This window comes from Hyla sarda, chromosome 10 (assembly GCF_029499605.1).
Source record: "Hyla sarda isolate aHylSar1 chromosome 10, aHylSar1.hap1, whole genome shotgun sequence".
NCBI classification, from domain to species: domain Eukaryota; kingdom Metazoa; phylum Chordata; class Amphibia; order Anura; family Hylidae; genus Hyla; species Hyla sarda.
In genome coordinates, this window is record NC_079198.1 from 115667560 (window position 1) to 115675499 (window position 7940).

The following is a 7940-nucleotide window of genomic DNA, read 5'->3' on the forward strand; positions in this document are numbered from 1 at the left end:
AGATCCGTGGACTTATATTGGTGCATGTTGATTTCCATTACTGTATGGTGTTTATAAATGTATTTATTAATTTATTTATTTTTGTTAAAGGGGTACTCCAGAGGAAAAAAATACTGGGGCCAGAAAATTCTACAGATTTGTAAATTACTTCTCTTTAAACATATTAACCCCTTCCAGTACTTATCAGCTGCTGTATGCTCTAGAGCAGTGTTTCTAAAACGCGGTCCTCAAAGCATCAGGCATCACCACAGTTATAGCACCTGTGAAAGACTAAGGAAATCCTGAAAACATGACCTGTTGGGGTGCTTGAGGACCACATTTGGGAAACACTGCTCTAGAGGAAGTTATGTAGTTCTTTCCAGTCTGACCACAATGCGCTCTGCTGCCACCTCTGTTCTTGTAAGGAACTTTTCAGAGAAGGAGAGGTTTGCTATGGGGATTTGCTCCTACTCTGGACAGTTCCTGACACGGACAGAGGTGGCAGCAGAGAGCACAAAATGAAAATGACTACATAACTTCCTCTGAAGCATACAGCAGCTGATAAGTACTGGAAGGATTAAGATTTTTAAATAGAAGTAATATACAAATCTGTAGAATTTTCCAGCACCAGTTGATTTAAAAGAAAAACCTCTAGAGTACCCCTTTAAGCTTAAAAGGATTCCATAAGCCTCCAATGTAGATGTATCACAATCTTATGGGCACAAAATGAATATAAAGAGACAAATGTGTGAGAGAATAGCAATACTTACATGGGGTGATGATCTCTGCCGGCTGTAATAGTAAAGCAAAGGTATAAGCAGAGAGGTATATAAAATCATGGGAAGATTTCACATTGTTACATTGTATGGTGTATCACATAAAGATTCCATTATACTTTATATATTATAATAAATGGTATTTAATTAAGATTTCTTCATCACAAAATAGGGAAGATTTCTTAATGACGGACTGTAATGTGCCAGTATCTACCCCCAGCACTAGAAATGGTTGGGCCCAGTACTGCGGCAGAGAATGGACTGGAGACACATGGGGGAGATTTACTTTAATAAATCAGAATTGTGGTGTCATTTGTAAGAAAAAAATGTAGTCCTCAGTAAAGAGGTGTTTCTCAAGATGCTAAACTGTGCGCCAATAAATGTGCAAGAGTTCTGGTGCAAGAAGATGACACAACTTAGGTCAACTAAGGCTAAACTCACATCTGGGTCAGAGCTCCAGGCCGTTTTTTTAGAATGCCGGGTGCTGCAGGAGATCGTGGGGGCCCCAGCTTCAGGACCCCAGCAATCAGACATCCTCTCCCCTTCTAAGATGTCTAGAAGCAGAGTACCCCTTTAATAAACATGACCAGATGGGAGGAAAGAAGGAGAGGTCGCCATCTTGTTGTTTTCCTCTGGCCATCCTTACAATAAAATGAATTCAGAAGGAGTAGGAAGAGGAGGCCCTGATATCAGCGCAGGAGCAGGGGTGAAGGTGAGTGGGATTTTTATTTAAGGAAGGGGTGGGGAGAGAAAATTACCTATCTACCTTTTACCTGCGTGCACACCAACCTACATTTCTTCTTGCAAATCTACCTTTACTATTCACCTACCTACCTTCCCTACCTTCTACTTACCTAACTGCCTTTAATATACCCCTAACGGCTCTATCTAGCTGTTCTATCCATCCATCCATCCATCTATCTATCTATCTATCCTCAACATATACCTACCGGCCTCCACTATCTACCTACTTACCTACTCAGTCACATGCCTGCACACCTACCACTTGCACTATCCATATATCTGCATGCCTACCTATCCTAGACTTGCATTAAGGGGACAGAGCCGTGACGTCACGATACAACGGCCCCATGATCGTGAGTCATCAGACACGGAGCGATCTTTGCTCCTTGAGGCTGATGACAGGGGGTGCTGTATGAGAGATTGCAGGGGTCAGGTATAAAACATCAAATAATGAGTGGGATCGGCTAAGCAATGTTCCATCCACCATTTTGACTCAAGGGACTCTGGTGATCACACTATGGGTGGTCCAAAGAGTCTCTGTAAGCCCCTCTAATCCTTCAGATGCTGTGAACAGTATTTATTATGGCATCTGAATGGGTTAATGGAAGGCATCAGCTGATCATGGCGGCATCTATGAAGCGAGTGAAGGAGCCTCTCAGTCCGGATGCCTCTAAGGACCTACATGTACGTCCTGGTGCACCAAGTACCCAGCAGCCAGGGAGTACAAGTACGTTCTGCATCCTCTAGGGGTTAAATGAAATTATTTGAAAATTAATAACATACAGAAAATATGTGTAAACCATGTTTTAACCCCTCCTCTGACAGGACTTCTGGGCCATAATACCCAAGCAATATTTTCCGTTTTTCCATTGGTGCCTTTCAAGTGCCATATAAGGGCTTGTTTATTGCAGGACAAGTTGTACTTCTTAATGCCACCATTTTAGGGTTCATATATCTGATGGGTTGATCTGTATTAACTCTTTTTTTATTGCTGGGGAAATGGGAAAAAAATGCAATTATGTCATTCCATTTTTGCATTCTTTTCTATAGGTGCACAGACACCCATGGCAGGCCTTCACGAGACACCTGGTTACTATGGAAACCCATCACTGAAGAGGGTAAGAGGCGCACAGAGGAACCTCACATGCAGTGGTCATGATTTCACTGCGGCATGCAAAAAATGTAAATATACAGTGGAGGTTTTTCCTATCCTGTTAGTTACTAGCTATCATACTGAAGGCTGAACTCCTGCGATTCCTGCACCAGAGAGACCCACAAGCTTATTCTAAGCTTTCTATAAAAACATGGCCGGCTGATGTATGCTAGGAAAAAGGTAAATTGGAGGCCATTAAGAGGTTATTATACTTCAAGTTCTAATATATCAAGAAATAAAAATAAATCATTATTGCAAATACAAACTTTACACTCCTGCACTGCCAACAATGTCTGAAAAGGATTTACTTATGCCCTATCCACCGGTTAGGGCATAAGTAGCTGATCCCAGGGAGTCCGACCACGGGGCCCCAGCTCTCAGTGAGGCGTATGTATGGAGCCCCGAAGAGACCCAAGTACAGAATCATTGGAGTTCCATAGAAATGAATGGAGCATGTGCTGAATGGAGCAGGGGGCCCCATTCAGGAGATTGCGGAAGGTCCCAGTGGGTGGACTCCCTGCGATCAGCTACCTTATTCTGTTGGTAGAGGATAAGTTAATTTTGGCTGGAGTTCTCCTTTAATAGCATCAGAGTTTCCACTAATTCTGGAATACCGACAGGAGAGAGGCCCCCCAAAAACCTTACTTACCCTTCGCCTCCGGACCAAAAGGTACCTGCAAGGTTCCAGGTCCGATGCCCCTTTTTGCCAAAGCTACTAAGGGACCACAAATTCTCCCAGGCATCCCTCTTGGTGTTCGCCAAGGTATCTCCCTGCAGAGCATGGGCAGGGTACGGTCGGTACCCTGCCCATGCAGGAGTACCCGGGGTTTTTTGCAGGGAGGTGGGGAACCTGATGGCCAAACTCACCTCCCCTATACCGCTAGGAGGGACACCCAGAAGGGCTACCGCATCCTAACAATCCTGTGAACACACAACACGCAAAAAGTGACACAGTAACAAAAAGAAATAAATAAGTGAATGTGTGCAGATATATTGCCCGGACATCCGACCGGATCTATAAAAATGTACCTGATCCCAGCCAGAAAGTCGGGAATCAAGAGGTGAGTGCCACAAGGTGAAGAGATTATGGTGCCCATGTTTCCACTCAGTGAGCTTTGGCACCTCAGGATCACCACTCCCCGAGACACTAAAGTACCTCGGTTCTAGACCCGCTCAGCCTCATGGCGAGACCCGGAGGAAACAGGTCCCATTGGAGCAGCCATCGAGCTGATTCCTCAGACCCATCCAAAACCAGTTCATCAGCTCAAACTGATAAGAACAAATACTACACTTGATCTTGGCCAAAAGCCCAAGAAGCTTCATTCATTTCTATAGGAGCACCAAAGAGACCCAAGTACAGCATCATTGGAGTTCCATAGAAATGAATGGAGCATGTGCCGTCTACCACACGCACTCCTTACTGAGAGTCGGGGCCCCATTCAGGAGATTGCGGAGGGTCCCAGCAGTCGTACTCCCTCCGATCAGCTACTTCTTCCCTATCCTGTGGATACGGGATAAGTTAATTTTGGCAGGAGTTCTCCTTTAATAGTGTCACAGTTGCCACTAATTCTGGAATACGAGTCATTCTAAGTATACCCAAGTGATGTGTGTGCAGATAGTCAGATCTCACATCCACTTAGACGTCATATGAAAAATTGTGGCACAAAATAAATTGGTGCAAAAAACTGTCACAAAACAAACACCTATTCATTCAAAGGCGACCACTCAGCCAGAAGATATACAGACCAATGAAAACACCTGAATAAAAATGCAGTCGTTGTTTTCTCACTAGTTTTTATGTATAAATACAAAGAGATTGCTCGGATTTATTGGATACAAATATATTCTGAAAGTGTGAACAAGCCCTTACCTCATCTTCATCCAAATTCTGGATGCTGGTCCAGGACTTGAGACCCTAAAAAATTAACAAGAAATGTTATATTCAGTTCGGCTTCTTTGTTGTTCTACAGTTTAGTGTGTTAACAATGTATGATTATATAAATAGAATGAATGAAGCAATGTAATTTACTAATAGGGGGCATTGAAATTGATGCACCTATCCCTATACAGTCCAGAATGTCACATGACTGCAGCTGCGTCTGTGCCTGCATTGTCAGTGACGTTTTGCATTATGAGATTTGACTGACACCCATAATGCCTCTCTGGCCCATACTGCTGAGAGCCTAGGACAAAAAGGGGGCCTGTTGCTTCAAGTAGCGGATCCCCCCTTCAGAAAATACACGCATGTAACAGCAGTATTCTTCTTTTAGTTTCCTTCCTGACCAGAGGCAGATAGGAAATAGAGGGGTCTGGAGGGGAGGAGGAGGGGTCTAGAGAAGGGCTAGAGAAGACTGAATGGGGGATAGAGTGGTCTGGAGGTGGGGTAGAGGGGTCTGGAGAGGGGTTATAGGAGTTCAAATGAGGCATAGAGAGGTCTGGAGGGGGAATAAATATGACTGGATGGGAATAAAGAGGTCTGGTGGGGAGTGCAGAGTAGTCTGGCCATAGTATAGAGGGGTCAAGATGGGGGATAGAAGAGTCTGGAAGGGAGATAGAGAGGTGTGAAGGGGGATAGAGAAGACTGGATGGCGTATAGAGTGGGGAGGAAGAGGTCTGGATGGGGGATATAGAAGAGTAGAACCCCCATCTATTCTTCTCTATCACCTAGAGGTCTGGACGGGCCCCAGTTCTCAGTGAGAAGTGAATGCGGTGGAAGCTTCATTCATTTCTGTGGGAGCACAGAAGAGACCCAAGGACAGCATCATTGGAGTTCCATAGAAATGGATGGAGCATGTGCCGTCTACCGCACGCATTCCTCTACCGTTGAGGAGATTGTGCGGATCCCAGTGGTCGGATTATCTGCAATCAGCTACTTATTCCCTATCCTGTGGATAGAAGATAAGTTAATTTTGGCTGGAGTTAATAGCATCACAGTTTCCACTCATCTGGAATCCAAGTCATTCTTAGTATACCCAAGTGATGTGTTTGCAGATAGTCAGACCTCACATTCACTTAGACGTCATATGAAAAATTGTGGCACAAAATAAAATAAATTGGTGCAAACAACTGTCACAAAACAAACACATATTCATTCAAAGGCAACCAGCCAGCCTGGATGGGTGATGGAGAAGAATAAAAACCCCATCTATTATTCTCTATCACCTAGAGGTCTCGGGGGATAGAGGAGTCTAGATGGGGGATAGAGGTCTGCATGGGGGTATAGGGGGGGATAGAGGGGTCTGGATGGGGGACAGAGAAGAATAGATGGGAGGTAGAGAGGTCTGGGGAGATAGAGGAGTCTGGATGAGGATATAGAGGGTTCTGGATAGGGGACATAGGTGTCTGGAGGAAGGGATAGAGGGGTCTGGATGAGTGATAGAGAAGAGTAGAACCCCATCTATTCTTCTGCTCTGGGAAGGATAGAGGAGTCTGGATAGGGGATAGAGGAAGGAACAGAGGGGTCTTGATGGGGGATTGAGGGGTCTGGATGGGGGACAGAGGTGTCTGGAGGAAGGGATAGAGGGGTCTGGATGGGGGTAGAAGGGTCTGGAGAGGGGACATAGGAGTCTGGATGTTGTTAGAGGAGTCCGGATGGGGCATAGAGAGGTCTAGAGGGGGAATAAATAAGACTGGATGGGCATAAAGAGGTCTGGTAGGGAGAGTAGAGGAGTCCGAATATAGTATAGAAGGGGAAGAAGAAGGAGAGAGGGGCCTGGATGGGGACAGAGGAATCAAGATGGGGGAGAGAGGAGTCTTGAAGGGAGATAGAGACATGTAGAGGGTAATAGAGAAGACTGAATGAGGGATAGAAAGGTTTGGAGGGGGTATAGCAGTCTGGAGAGGGAATAGAGAGGTCTGGAGGGTGGATAGAGGGGAATAGATGGGTCTGGATGGGGGATAGAGGGGTCTGGATGGGGGACAGAGGGGTCTGGAGGAAGGGATAGTGGGGTCTGGATGGGTGATAAAGAAGAATAGATGGGGTAGAGAGGTCTGGGGGGATAGAGGAGTCTGGAGGAAGGGATAGAGGGGTATAGAGGGATCCTGATAGGTATTGAGGGGGAAAGAGAGGTCTGGAAGGGGGATAGAGAAGACTGGATGGGGGATATAGAGGTATGGATGAAGAATAGAGAAGGCTGGATGGGGGGTAGAGACGTCTAGAGGTGGGGATAGAGGAGTCTGGATGGGGAATAGAGTGGAATGGAGCAGGGGAGAAAGGGGTTTGGAGGGGAGATAGATGGGGAAAGAGCGGTCTGGATGTGGGGATAGAGAAGACTGGATTGAGGATAAAATAAAAACAAAGTCCAAAATTACTGCTTTTTGGTCACATCACATCCCAGAAAAATGAATTAAAAAGTGATCAAGAAGTCACATAAATGCAAAAGTGGAAGCAATAAAAACTACAGATAACGGCAAAAAAACATTTGCCCTCATACAGCCCTCATACGAAATCCTTCAAAAGTAGCAAAATGCGGTATTCTGTTTAATTTTCCCACAAAATAATATTTTTTTGTTGCGCCATATATTTTAGGGCAAAGTAAATTGTTCCGCAAAAAACAACCCCCATCTGGGTCTGTGGATGGGAAAATAAAGAAATATGTCTCTTAGAAGGTGAGGAGAAAAAAAATGCAAAAATAAAACAGCCTGCATCCTTAAGGCCAAAATGGGCCATGTTCTTAAGGGGTTAAGGCCGCCGCCTGTTTTTACGCTAATGACTGGGCCTCATTTCTCAAATCTGATATGAATTATTATTTTTTTTATGATATATTGTACTTTCTATTACTGGTAAAAAATATTTGTTGAAACATGCAGTTTTCTGTGAAAAACTCCAAAATATTGTGAAAAAAATAACATTATGATTTTATAGTACACTAGTAATATCTGTGTCTCGTTCTTTTTTCTTTTGGATGATAATACAGGACTTTATGGGGAAAGTGACATTTATTTTATTTTTTTCACACTTTATTTATTTAAGACATTTTATTTTTATACTTTTTATCTATTATACTATACTGCAGTACATCTGTACTCCATCATAGTATAACCATAAGTATTACACTGACAGTTTCCTTTAATACCAATAAGTCTATGGCTGGACTTCACAGGCTTCCGTGCTCGGGAGAGAGGAGGCCATCAGCTGGCTTCTTGTTACCATGACAACCATGGGGACACCACAACCGCATGGTTGCCATGATTACCTCACCCCTTTCAATCCTATAGATACTGTGTTCAGTACTTACCAAGGCATCTAAAGGATTAATACTGCCATGAATGACGCAATCTCAGTCTCA

At 44.2% G+C, this 7940-nt stretch overlaps 1 pseudogene; it reads right to left on the reverse strand.

The window, feature by feature from the left end:
* Nucleotides 1–3851: 3851 nt before the first annotated feature.
* On the reverse strand, nt 3852–3973 carry LOC130294697 (U2 spliceosomal RNA; annotated as a pseudogene).
* Nucleotides 3974–7940: the final 3967 nt, after the last annotated feature.